Genomic DNA, 12,973 nt, shown 5'->3' on the forward strand with positions numbered 1-12,973 from the left:
GCCACTGTGTAAGCATATTATTATTATTATTACGTGGCCAGGCACTCTACGAGATGATAGGACAATAGTCTGAGTCTATAATTGGCAATAAGTAACGGCAAAGCGGTTTATAAGCGACTCGCAGAATTGCGCGCAGTCGCGTCTACAGAGTCCACGACTTCCCTGAAGGCATCGACACCTTCAGCGAGCGCGATGCCGATCACTAACAACGCGGTTCGCAATTGGACCCCTCGGTCGATGGGCTGCCCCATCGCCGCACACGCGTCGAATACAAATCAAGGGACACAAGTCCTCGCTTACTAACAACTCCTTACTAACAACTCCTTAATTACAACAAGTACTTGCTTACTAACAACTCCTTACTCACGACTCCTTAATTACAACAAGTACTTTCTTACTAACAACTCCTTACTAACAACTCCTCACTAGCAACTCCTTACTTACTAACAAGTACCTGCTTACTAACAACTCCTTACTTACTAACAACTCCTTACTAACAACTCCTTACTAACAACTCCTTACTTACTAACAACTCCTTACTAACAACTCCTTACTCACAACTCCTTAATTACTAACAACTCCTTACTTACTAACAACTCCTTACTAACAACTCCTTACTAACAACTCCTTAATTACTAACAAGTCCTCGCTTACCAACAACCCCTTACTAACAACTCCTTACTTACTAACAACTCCATACTTACTAACAACTCCCTACTAACAACTCCTTACTAACAACTCCTTACCTACTAACAAGTCCTCGCTTACTAACAGCTCCTCTATCAATTTTTTTTATTGCTGGAGGGGGGTTGCCCCCATACCTACCTGAAAATCCTGGCTCCGGCATTGGCCGCTACTATGGTTGGTGCAGCGGCTGCGGTTTTAGCAAAGGGGCGGACCACGCTGCAGCTTGCGTGGAGAAGTGGAACAAAAACCCTCGGTGAGACTCCTGCGCCGAGTCTTGCAACCACGACTTTTGTAAGTGCCAACCACCTCCGGTCATTTACAGCGCTCACACGCGCGGGTACGGGGGGGTGTGGGGGGCAATTAGAGACGCGAGCTGTATCTTAAACACTCTCCATCTCTCTCTCTCTCTCTCCTCTTTATATTTTTCTTTTTACGATCAGAGGAAACGACAAGATGCTCGGTGTAGTCGGCACTTTGCTTCGTTCATCATTTCGGTTTTTTGTTTGTTTGTTTTATTTTTCAACGCTTTGCTTTATGTGTTCCCCCCCCCCCCCCCCCCCCCTTTAATTAAAGATTTCACACACAAAAAAGGAGAGAGGGGAGAGAGGGGAGAGAGAGGAGAGAGGGAGAGAGAGAGAGGGGAGAGAGGAGAGACCGTGTGCTCGGTGGCAGATGACGGTAGAGAAGCTCTGCGTGCAGATCTAAGCTACCCGTCGGAGGCCGTTTGACTGTGGGAAGGGCTGCGTGCAGATGCAGCACTTGTCGTAGTTATAAAGAAAAAAGAGAGAGAGCGAGAGCGAAATGGAGTAGGAAGAGAGGGGGTAGAAGAGAAGGGGGCAGAGAGGGGGGTAGAGAGAGAGGGAAGGGGTAAGGAGAGCAGAAAAAAAGGGGGGCTTACATAAAGCAAAGCATTAAAAAAACGAAATGATGAACGGAGCAAAGTGCCGACTACACCGAGCATCTTCTTGTTATCTCTGATCGTAAAAAAAAATATTTCACAAAATACTTCACGCTCTGCTCTCATTCTTCTTACCCCCCCCCCCCCTCTCTCTCTCTACCCCCTCAGTTGTTGTGGAGTAACTCATGCAGCCAGCTATGGCACTAGGATTTGGTGTTACATGTTATTTATGTAGTTAATTGTAAAAAAAAAATTCGGTCACAGTCCGTGTGATCACTGTAAAGTTGCAATTATGGCTTTATTTTTTCGTGATTTAGAAAAACGTTTTTTTTTGGTTTGGACATGTTTGTTTTGTTGTAGTACGGAGTTAGACTGATGGCCTTAATCTAAGTTTTCTTGTGGTTGTTGTTGTTGTTGTTTGACTTGCATCCCACTGGGATTTTTTGCACAGAGCGTTGGTGTACGGTGCTTTTTTTCAGGAATATTTTTGCTGTTTTTTTTTTCATGGATTTTCTGTTTGCACAGTCACACACGTAGTCACTTAAGATGTTTTTCTTGTTCGTGTTTTTGTTTTTTTGCTTGTTGCGGTTGCACTATTCAAGGAGCCGAATGGCTCACAGGGCTATACCAAATAAATAAACTGGAAACTACCCCCTCTCTACCTCCTCACTTCTACCTCTCTCTCTTCTACCCCTCTCTCTCTCTCTACCCCTCTCTCTCTCTACCCCCTCTCTCTCTCATCTCCTCTACCCCCTCTCTCTCTCTACCCCCTCTCTCTCTCTACCCCCCTCTCTCTCTACCCTCTCTCTCTCTACCCCCTCTCTCTCTACCCCCTCTCTCTCTACCCCCCTCTCTCTCTACCCCCTCTCTCTCTACCCCTCTCTCTCTACCCCCTCTCTCTACCCCCTCTCTACCCCCTCTCTCTCTACCCCCTCTCTCTCTACCCCCTCCTCTCTACCCCTCTCTCTCTACCCCCTCTCTCTCTACACCCTCTCTCTCTACACCCTCTCTCTCTACACCCTCTCTCTCTACCCACCCTCTCTCTCTACCCCCTCTACCCCTCTCTCTCTACCCCCTCTCTCTCTCTACCCCCTCTCTCTCTACCCCCTCTCTCTCTACCCCCTCTCTCTCCACCCCCTCTCTATCCCCTCTCTACCCCCTCTCTCTACCCCCTCTCTCTACCCCCTCTCTCTCTACCCCCCTCTCTCTACCCCCCTCTCTCTACCCCCTCTCTCTCTCTCTCTCCCCCTCTCCTCTCTACCCCCTCTCTCTCTACCCCCTCTCTCTCTACCCCCCTCTCTACTCCCCCTCTCTCTCTACCCCCTCTCTCTCTATCAATCTCTCCATTGCAAAAAAATACCATCACCTCTGTCCGGCGCTACGTAACATAATTCACTCATACAGAGATTGTTATTTGTCCGTAATCATCATTATTTTTTTAAGGAGGGAGTGGTGGTTGTGGTGGTGGTGAGATCCCGTAAATTTGAATGCGCGTCGTTAAACCACCACCCGACACAGCCAATTAGTAGAGGTTTGTCACGTGAACAAAACGCGCCAAGGATGTCCCATGATGTGCCCACACGAGTTTATCTTCCAGCACCGACGGCCGCGTGTTGCGAGAGAGAGAGAGAGAGTAAAGAGCCACAACATTTACGAATTAGAGTACTCTGGCGTTTCGCTGGTGATTGCAACAACGACAACTAACAACAGCAACAACAGCAACAACCAGCTTCGTCAGGCGATAGCCACATCTGTCGTTGCTGTTTGCCTCGTCCGGTGGAAGCCGGAGTTCGATTCCCGCTCACGGCCAGCGAGACCCAGTGACGATTATCCGAACCGGTCCCGGGCCTCGCCCTAGGTCTACTCAGCCTCGAACGAGCACCTGGTGCGTTGTGTAGTAAACATCGACCACTGGAGAGACAAAGGCGGCCGGGCGTGGTTGCTGGCCACCCACCCCCTTCGTGTGCCGTCCCGATTTTCATTGGTGGTCGCTGCTGCTGCTGCTGCTGCTCGCTAACGGCGCTTGCGCCCCTGCGGTCCATGTGAAGGCTACACGGGGTGATTATTTGTCTTTGGTGAATATTGAGAGCGAGAGAGAGAGTGACAGAGAGAGAGAGAGAGACACAGAGAGAGAGTGACACAGAGAGAGAGAGTGACAGAGAGAGAGTGACACAGAGAGAGAGTGACACAGAGAGAGAGTGACACAGAGAGAGAGAGAGTGACAGAGAGAGAGAGAGAGTGACACAGAGAGAGAGAGAGTGACACACACAGGAGAGAGAGTGACACAGAGAGAGAGTGAGAGAGAGAGAGAGTGACACAGAGAGAGAGAGTGACACAGAGAGAGAGAGTGACCGAGAGAGAGAGTGACACAGAGAGAGAGAGTGACACAGAGAGAGTGAGAGAGAGAGTGACACAGAGGGAGAGAGAGAGTGACAGAGAGAGAGGGAGAGAGTGACACACAGAGAGAGAGAGAGTGACACAGAGAGAGAGTGACACACAGAGAGAGAATGACAGAGAGAGAGAGTGACACAGAGAGAGAGAGTGACACAGACAGAGAGAGAGTGACACAGAGAGAGAGAGAAAGTGACACACACACAGAGACAGAGAGAGTGACACAGAGAGAGAGAGTGACACAGACAGAGAGAGAGTGACAGAGAGAGAGAGAGTGACACAGACAGTGACACGGAGAGAGAGTGACACAGAGAGAGAGAGAGAGTGACACACAGAGAGAGAGAGAGAGTGACACACAGAGAGAGAGTGACAGACAGAGAGAGAATGACAGAGAGAGAGAGACACACACACAGAGAGAGAGTGACACACAGAGAGAGTTAGAGTGACACACAGAGAGAGAGTGACACACACACAGAGAGAATGACAGAGAGAGAGTGACACACAGAGAGAGAGTGACACAGACAGACAGAGAGAGAGTGACACAGAGAGAGAGAGTGACACACACAGAGAGAGAATGACAGAGAGAGAGTGATACACAGAGAGAGAGTAACACACAGAGAGAGAGTTACACACACAGAGAGACAGAGAGAGTGACACAGAGAGAGAGAGTGACACAGACAGAGAGAGAGTGACACAGAGAGAGAGAGAGTGACACAGACAGTGACACAGAGAGAGACACAGAGAGAGTGACACACATAGAGAGTTAGAGTGACACACAGAGAGAGAGTGACACACACACACAGAGAGAATGACAGAGAGAGTGACACACAGAGAGAGAGTGACACAGACAGACAGAGAGAGAGTGACACAGAGAGAGAGAGTGACACACACAGAGAGAGAATGACAGAGAGAGAGTGATACACAGAGAGAGAGTAACACACAGAGAGAGAGTTACACACACAGAGAGACAGAGAGAGTGACACAGAGAGAGAGAGAGAGTGACACAGACAGAGAGAGAGTGACACAGAGAGAGAGTGACACAGACAGTGACACAGAGAGAGACACAGAGAGAGAGACACACAGAGAGAGAGAGAGAGTGACAGAGAGAGAGAGAGTGACACAGAGAGAGAGAGAGTGACACACAGACAGAGAGAGAGTGTGACACAGAGAGAGAGAGAGTGACACAGAAAGAGAGTGAGTGACACAGAGAAAGAGAGTGGCACAGAGAGAGAGTGACACACAGACAGAGAGAGAGTGACACAGAGACAGAGAGAGAGTGACACAGAGAGAGAGAGAGAGTGACACAGAAAGAGAGTGAGTGACACAGAGAAAGAGAGTGGCACAGAGAGATAGTGACACACAGACAGAGAGAAAGTGTGACACAGACAGAGAGAGAGTGACACAGAGAGAGAGGGGCACAGAGAGAGAGTGACACAGAGAGTGACAGAGAGAGAGTGACACAGAGAGAGAGAGTGACACAGAGAGAGAGTGACACAGAGAGAGAGAGAGTGACACAGAGACAGAGAGAGTGACAGAGAGAGAGAGTGACAGAGAGAGAGAGTGACAGAGAGAGAGTGACAGAGAGAGAGAGAGTGACACATAGAGAGAGAGTGACACACAGAGAGAGAGTGACACAGAGAGAGAGAGAGTGACACAGAGAGAGAGAGAGTGACACAGACAGAGAGACAGAGAGAGTGGCACAGAGAGAGAGAGAGTGACACAGACAGAGAGAGAGTGACACAGAGAGAGTGACACAGACAGTGACACAGAGAGAGAGACAGAGAGAGAGTGACACAGAGAGAGAGAGAGAGTGACACAGACAGTGACACAGAGAGAGAGTGACACAGAGAGAGAGTGACACAGACAGTGACACAGAGAGAGAGTGACACAGAGAGAGAGTGACACAGAGAGAGTGACACAGACAGTGACACAGAGAGAGAGAGTGACACAGAGAGAGAGTGACACAGACAGTGACACAGAGAGAGAGACAGAGAGAGAGTGACACAGAGAGAGTGACACACAGAGAGAGAGAGAGTGACACAGACAGAGAGAGTGACACAGAGAGAGAGAGAGAGAGTGACACAGACAGAGACAGAGAGAGCTTCTTTTGCGACTAGGATCATCGGGCACTGATAACAGCAACAAACAGGCAAGAGGTGTATCGTCTACGCGGCCGCGACTGCCTCCAAGAGTTTCTCCGCCGTGGACTTCGTCGGTGGCCCACGTCAAGGTGCCCTTGGCCACACGGGCACGGCCGCCAGCTAAGGGCGACATTAGGGCGTGCTGTGGTCAAAAGAAGTAGCAGAAACTGTAAGAGGGAGGTGGTAGTGGTGGTGGTGGGAGGTGGTGGTGGTGGGAGGTGGTGGTGGTGAGAGGTGGTGGTGGTGGTGGGAGGTGGTGGTGGTGGTGGTGGGAGGTGGTGGTGGTGGTGGTGGGACGTGGTGGTGGTGGGAGGTGGTGGTGGTGGTGGTGGGAGGTGGTGGTGGTGGGAGGTGGTGGGAGGTGGTGGTGGTGGGAGGTGGTGGTGGTGGGAGGTAGTGGGAGGTGGTGGTGGTGGGAGGTGGTGGTGGTGGGAGGTGGTGGGAGGTGGTGGTGGTGGTGGTGGGAGGTGGTGGTGGTGGGAGGTGATGGTGGTGGTGGGAGGTAGTGGGAGGTGGTGGTGGTGGGAGGTGATGGTGGTGGGAGGTGGTGGTGGTGGTGGTGGGAGGTGGTGGTGGTGGGAGGTGGTGGTGGTGGGAGGTGGTGGTGATGGTGGTGGTGGTGGGAGGTGGTGGTGGTGATGGTGGTGGTGGGAGGTGGTGGTGGTGGTGGTGGGAGGTGGTGTGAGCAGTAACCACGCACGGCAGCCTTTGCCTACCCCACCCCTTTCGATGATGATGATGATCTTCTCTGGTTCTTTCGGTAAAGTCACGTAGAAATGAGAATAAAATAATAAATTGATAAAATAAAATAACGTAATAATATCCTCACGACGTTTGACCTGATGGAAGGCCGCTTGTGTTGTGGCCGAAACGTCGTGAGAATATTATTATTGTGTTATTTTATTTTATCAATTTATTATTTTATTCTCATTCTACGTGGTGACTTTACCGAAAGAACCAAAGAAGATGAATCCTTGCAGTCACGAAAGCTTTAAATCGAGATGATGATGATTTTGTTTTGTTACACTCCGCACCAAGCTGTTGATATGCGCTACGCGCGAACGGGCCACGTCATCCTGAAACGTTGCCCGGTGTGGACACGGACAAACTCCAGATGGACGTTTTGTTTTCGACTTTAAGCTTTCGTGACTGCCAGGAATCCAAATTCTTTTTGGGTCTTTCGGTGAAGTCACGGAGATGGATTCAAAGAAAATAACAAAGCACAACAACTAAAAGAACGACGTTTCGATCGCAACACAAGCGGTCGTCATCAGAGGGAGAAAAGTGGAGAGCTGCTCCCCCTGATGACGATCGCTTGTGTTGTGATCGGAACGTCGTAGTTTTTATTTTTTATTTTCTTTCAACCTATCTGCGTGACTTTTACCGAAAGTCCCAAAGAATATGGATGTTTCGTTGTTGTTGTTGTTGTGAGGGCACCGTGTTATTTTCTTACTAATGTGCTGCGTTGTTGTTGTTAAACACTCATCATCAAATTGGACGACAACACCTTCCTATAATAGAGGATGGCAGAGCTTGGGGGAGAGAATCGTTCGTGGCAACGGCTCCTCGCCAACACCCGCGGGGCCTGCTGAGCGACTTCCATCATCATCACCATCACCTCAACACATTTGAAAAGGGCACCCCCAGTGGCAGCTTCTCCCTGTGCTCCACAAGCGTGGTCTAGCCTAGGGTACCCCCAGTGGCAACTGCCCTTGTTCGACACAAGTGTGGTCTAGTCTAGGGCACACCCAGTGACAGCTGCCCCTGTGCTCCACAAGTGTGGTCTAGCCTAGGGCACCCACGGTGACAGCTTCTCCCTGTGCTCCACAAGCGTGGTCTAGCCTAGGGCACCCCCAGTGGCAGCTTCTCCCTGTGCTCCACAAGCGTGGTCTAGCCTAGGGCACGCCCAGTGACAGCTGCCCCTGTGCTCCACAAGCGTGGTCTAGCCTAGGGCACCCCCAGTGACAGCTTCTCCCTGTGCTCCACAAGCGTGGTCTAGCCTAGGGCACGCCCAGTGACAGCTGCCCCTGTGCTCCACAAGCGTGGTCTAGCCTAGGGCACCCCCAGTGACAGCTGCCCCTGTGCTCCACAAGCGTGGTCTAGCCTAGAGCACCCCAAGTGACAGCTGCCCCTGTGCTCCACAAGCGTGGTCTAGCCTAGGGCACCCCCAGTGGCAGCTTCTCCCTGTGCTCCACAAGCGTGGTCTAGCCTAGGGCACCCCCAGTGGCAGCTGCCCCTGTGCTCCACAAGCGTGGTCTAGCCTAGGGCACCCCCAGTGACAGCTGCCCCTGTGCTCCACAAGCGTGGTCTAGCCTAGGGCACCCCCAGTGACAGCTTCTCCCTGTGCTCCACAAGTGTGGTCTAGCCTAGGGCACCCCCAGTGACAGCTTCTCCCTGTGCTCCACAAGTGTAGTCTAGCCTAGGGCACCCCCAGTGGCAGCTTCTCCCTGTGCTCCACAAGTGTGGTCTAGCCTAGGGCACCCCCAGTGGCAGCTTCTCCCTGTTCGCCACCACCACCGCCACATTCGTCACTGGCCCACTGCCTTCTGCGCTGACGTTCACGTCACGTTATAACCTCACCCCTGCGTAAATAATCACACAATAGGCAGCATTCACCTACAGTATCTGTTGCGCCCCTACATCAACATCATCATCATCCTCGCAGCGGCAGCCGCGGCTTTTGGCTCAGCCATCGAACAAAGGCATCGTCGCGCGGCACTTTCACATGCGCTTCTGCGGCCGTCTGGAACGCTCTTCCACAGTCGTTGAACCTCCTGGCGTCGTATTATTAGCCTTATTCATTCGGACTAAGTCGACCTATGCGACGAGCAGGTGACCAGGATAGGTTTCGTTTGGGCCTTTAAAACTAGAAAGAAAAAAAATCAACAATTTATTTCTAATTTTAGCTGCGTAGCCCTTTCTCAGAAGCGAACTGGCCATCACGAATGAGAGCTCAGACGAAGTGGTGGCTTCTCGTCATCATCATCATCACGTGGACATGTATAGCGGCAGCCAAATAACTCTGAACGCGTGACGTTGAGTCTAAATGTGGGAGGGGAAAACCGGAGGTCCCAGAGAAAAATCCACGCGACCGCTGGGAGAGAGAGAGAGAGACACCACAAAGTCCAAATATATAACAGGGTTCAGGGACTGGGATCGAACCCATTACCTTCCGTGTACCAGGCGAGGTAGTTAACATATCGGAGGACCCGGAGGAAATTCCACGTGACCATTTGAAGAGAGAGAGAGACACGCAAACTCCAAATATACAGCAGCAGGCGTCAGGGGTCGAGATCGAACCTTACGACCTCCTGTATACCGGGCGAGGTAGTCAACATCTCCTAGCTACCGTGATGATGATGATGAGAGAGAGAGAGAGACGCAAACTCCAAATATACAGCAGCAGCAGGCGTCAGGGGTCGAGATCGAACCTTACGACCTCCTGTGTACCAGGCGAGGTAGTTAACATCTCCTAGCCACCGTGATGAAGATGATGAGAGAGAGACACGCAAACTCCAAATTAACAGCAGCAGGCGTCAGGGATCGAGATCGAACCTTACGACCTCCTGTGTACCAGGCGAGGTAGTTAACATCCCCTAGCCACCGTGATGATGATGATGATGAGAGAGAGACACGCAAACTCCAAATATACAGCAGCAGGCGTCAGGGGTCGGGATCGAACCTTACGACCTCCTGTATACCGTGCGAGGTAGTCAACATCTCCTAGCCACCGCGGCTGGCCAGGAGGTTCGCCACGTGCCCCCATCACAGTGGCAGCTTCAGACACGCGTTTGTCCCCTTCAATGCCACAGCAACGCGTTGTCTGGAGGTCAATTACGAAGCGAGAGACAGAGAGAGGGGGAGAGAGAGCGAGCCAGGGAGGACGAGAGGGTTGGAGGGAGGGGGGCGGGGGGATGACGTCACAACGAGCGGCGCCAATTGCCATGTCAGAGACACGCCCCCCCCCCGCCCCCTCTAACCGCGCTAATTTATCTCCGTGCATTATCAAGTCCCATTGTTAAACTCTCAAGAGTTGCGTGGCTACAGAGAGAGAGAGGTGGGTGGTGGTGGTGGTGGTGGTTGAGGTGGAGGGAATTAGCCCCGAACCCTACCTGAGTGACAGTAATCGCCCCTTCATGTAGCCTGGCCAATTAAACTATTATACCCGTCACATTACTGACTCGACTTTTGCGCGATTACAATTTGCAAATTGAAAAATCGGAGGGCGGTTGCCGCTCGCCTGCGTGTGTGTGCGGGGAGCGGTGGTGCAGCGGTTAGCGCGCTGCGCTACGAACCCGGCGACCCGAGTTTGATTCCTCGCCCACGGCCACCGACGCCAGTGACGATTATCTGAACCGGTCCTGAGCCTACTCCCCTAGGTCGACTCAGCCTCAAATGAGTACCTGGCGCGTTGTGTAGTAAACATCGTCACTGGGGAGACAAAGGAGGTCGGGCGTGGTGCTGGCCACCCACCCCCTCGTGTACCGTGCCGGCCTTCATAGGTGCTGCTCGCTAACAGTACTTGCCCCTACAGTCTGTTAAGGCTACACGGGGGGTCTTGGTCTTTGTGTGTTTCTCACCCACGTGTCAATCCAACCTTGAGATGGTGCTCATAATCATTCATCCATTCTGAGTTGGACGTTCATTCATTCATGCATTCATGCGTTCAATTATTCATTCGGGGTGAGACACCCATTCTTCCATTTATCAATTCATTCAGAGTGAGACATCCATTGCATTATTCGGAGCCAGGCATTTTTTTCATACATTCATTCATCAATCCATCCATCCATCCATTTGGGGTGAGACATCCATTAAGTCTTCCATTCATTCACCCACACAGTCATTCATTCATTCGGAGTGAGACATTAAAACTATATCTCATGCAAGGCCTGGTACACAAGACTAACAATATTAGAACAATGTATTACGCTAGATTACCCAGAGAAGCCTCACTGAGTCTCATGAAAGCATACAAGTAAAACTTTAAAATATATTTTTTTATATTTCACTTGCGCAAGTTGATTCTACTCTGATTTATATTCACTTCAGTGCAGTACTTTGTAAAAAAGAAAACGCTAAAAAATACCTTTACATTTTTGTAATTTTTAGTGGCCAAGGTGAGGTCACTTCTTGGCGGGTCAGCCTCCATCCTGGTCATCACGGCCACACAAAATCCACCCCAGGGTCACTCTTGCAAGTGAGACTCCATCCTGGTCTCTAGAGTTATCACCACCGCCACACAAAATCCACCCCAGGGTCACTCTTGCAAGTAAGACTCCATCCTGGTCTCTAGAGATCTCACCGCGGACACACAAAATCTACCTCAGGGTCACTCTTGCAAGTGAGACTCAATCCTGGTCTCTAGAGTTCTCACCACGGTCACACAAAATCCACCCCAAGGTCACTCTTGCAAGTGAGACTCATTCCTGGTCTCTAAAAATCTCACCGCGGCCACACAAAATCCACCCCAGGGTCACTCTTGCAAGTGAGACTCCATCCTGGTCTCTAAAGGTCTCACCGTGGCCACACAAAATCCACCCGAGAGTCACTCTTGCAAGTGAGACTCCATCCTGGTCTCTAGAATTCTCACCACGGTCACACAAAATCCACCCCAGGGTCACTTTTGCAAGTGAGACTCCATCCTGGTATCTAGAGATCTAACCACGGCCACACAAAATCCACCCCAGGGTCACTCTTGCAAGTGAGACTCCATCCTGGTCTCTAGAGTTATCACCACCGCCACACAAAATCCACCCCAGGGACACTCTTGCAAGTGAGACTCCACCCTGGTCTTTAGAATTCTCACCATGGTCACACAAAATCTACCCCAGGGTCACTCTTGCAAGTGAGACTCCATCCTGGTCTCTAGAGTTATCACCACCGCCACACAAAATCCACCCCAGGGTCACTCTTGCAAGTGAGACTCCATCCTGGTATCTAGAGATCTCACAACGGCCACACAAAATCCACTCCAGGGTCACTCTTGCAAGTGAGACTCCATCCTGGTCTCTAGAGTTATCACCACCGCCACACAAAATCCACCCCAGGGACACTCTTGCAAGTGAGACTCCACCCTGGTCTCTAGAATTCTCACCACGGTAACACAAAATCCACCCCAGGGTCACTCTTGCAAGTGAGACTCCATCCTGGTCTCTAAAGGTCTCACCGTGGCCACACAAAATCCACCCCAGAGTCACTCTTGCAAGTGAGACTCCATCCTGTCTCCAGAATTCTCACCACGGTCACACAAAATCCACCCAGGGTCACTGTTGCGAGTGAGACTCCATCCTGGTCTCTAGAATTCTCACCACGGCCACACAAAATCCACCCCAGGGTCACTCTTGCAAGTGAGACTCCATCCTGGTCTCTAGAGTTATCACCACCGCCACACAAAATCCACCCCAGGGACACTCTTGCAAGTGAGACTCCACCCTGGTCTCTAGAATTCTCACCACGGTCACACAAAATCCACCCCAGGGTCACTCTTGCAAGTGAGACTCCATCCGAGTATCTAGAGATCTCACCACGGCCACACAAAATCCAACCCAGGGTCACTCTTGCAAGTGAGACTCCATCCTGGTCTCTAGAGTTATCACCACCGCCACACAAAATCCACCCCAAAGACACTCTTGCAAGTGAGACTCCACCCTGGTCTCTAGAATTCTCACCACGGTCACACAAAATCCACCCCAGGGTCACTCTTGCAAGTGAGACTCCATCCTGGTCTCTAAAGGTCTCACCGTGGCCACACAAAATCCACCCCAGAGTCACTCTTGCAAGTGAGACTCCATCCTGTCTCTAGAATTCTCACCACGGTCACACAAAATCCACCCCAGGGTCACTGTTGCGAGTG

General features: G+C 51.1%; 1 protein-coding gene across 5 annotated transcripts in view; it reads right to left on the reverse strand.

Moving 5' to 3' along the window:
* Nucleotides 1-12,973, reverse strand: part of LOC116955106 (uncharacterized) — a 178,399-nt gene that overhangs the window by 6,435 nt on the left and 158,991 nt on the right. The window lies entirely within an intron of this gene.

Source organism: Petromyzon marinus, chromosome 58, assembly GCF_048934315.1.
Source record: "Petromyzon marinus isolate PM22_M1 ecotype Great Lakes invasive population chromosome 58, UKy_Petmar_22M1.pri1.0, whole genome shotgun sequence".
NCBI classification, from domain to species: Eukaryota; Metazoa; Chordata; class Hyperoartia; order Petromyzontiformes; family Petromyzontidae; genus Petromyzon; species Petromyzon marinus.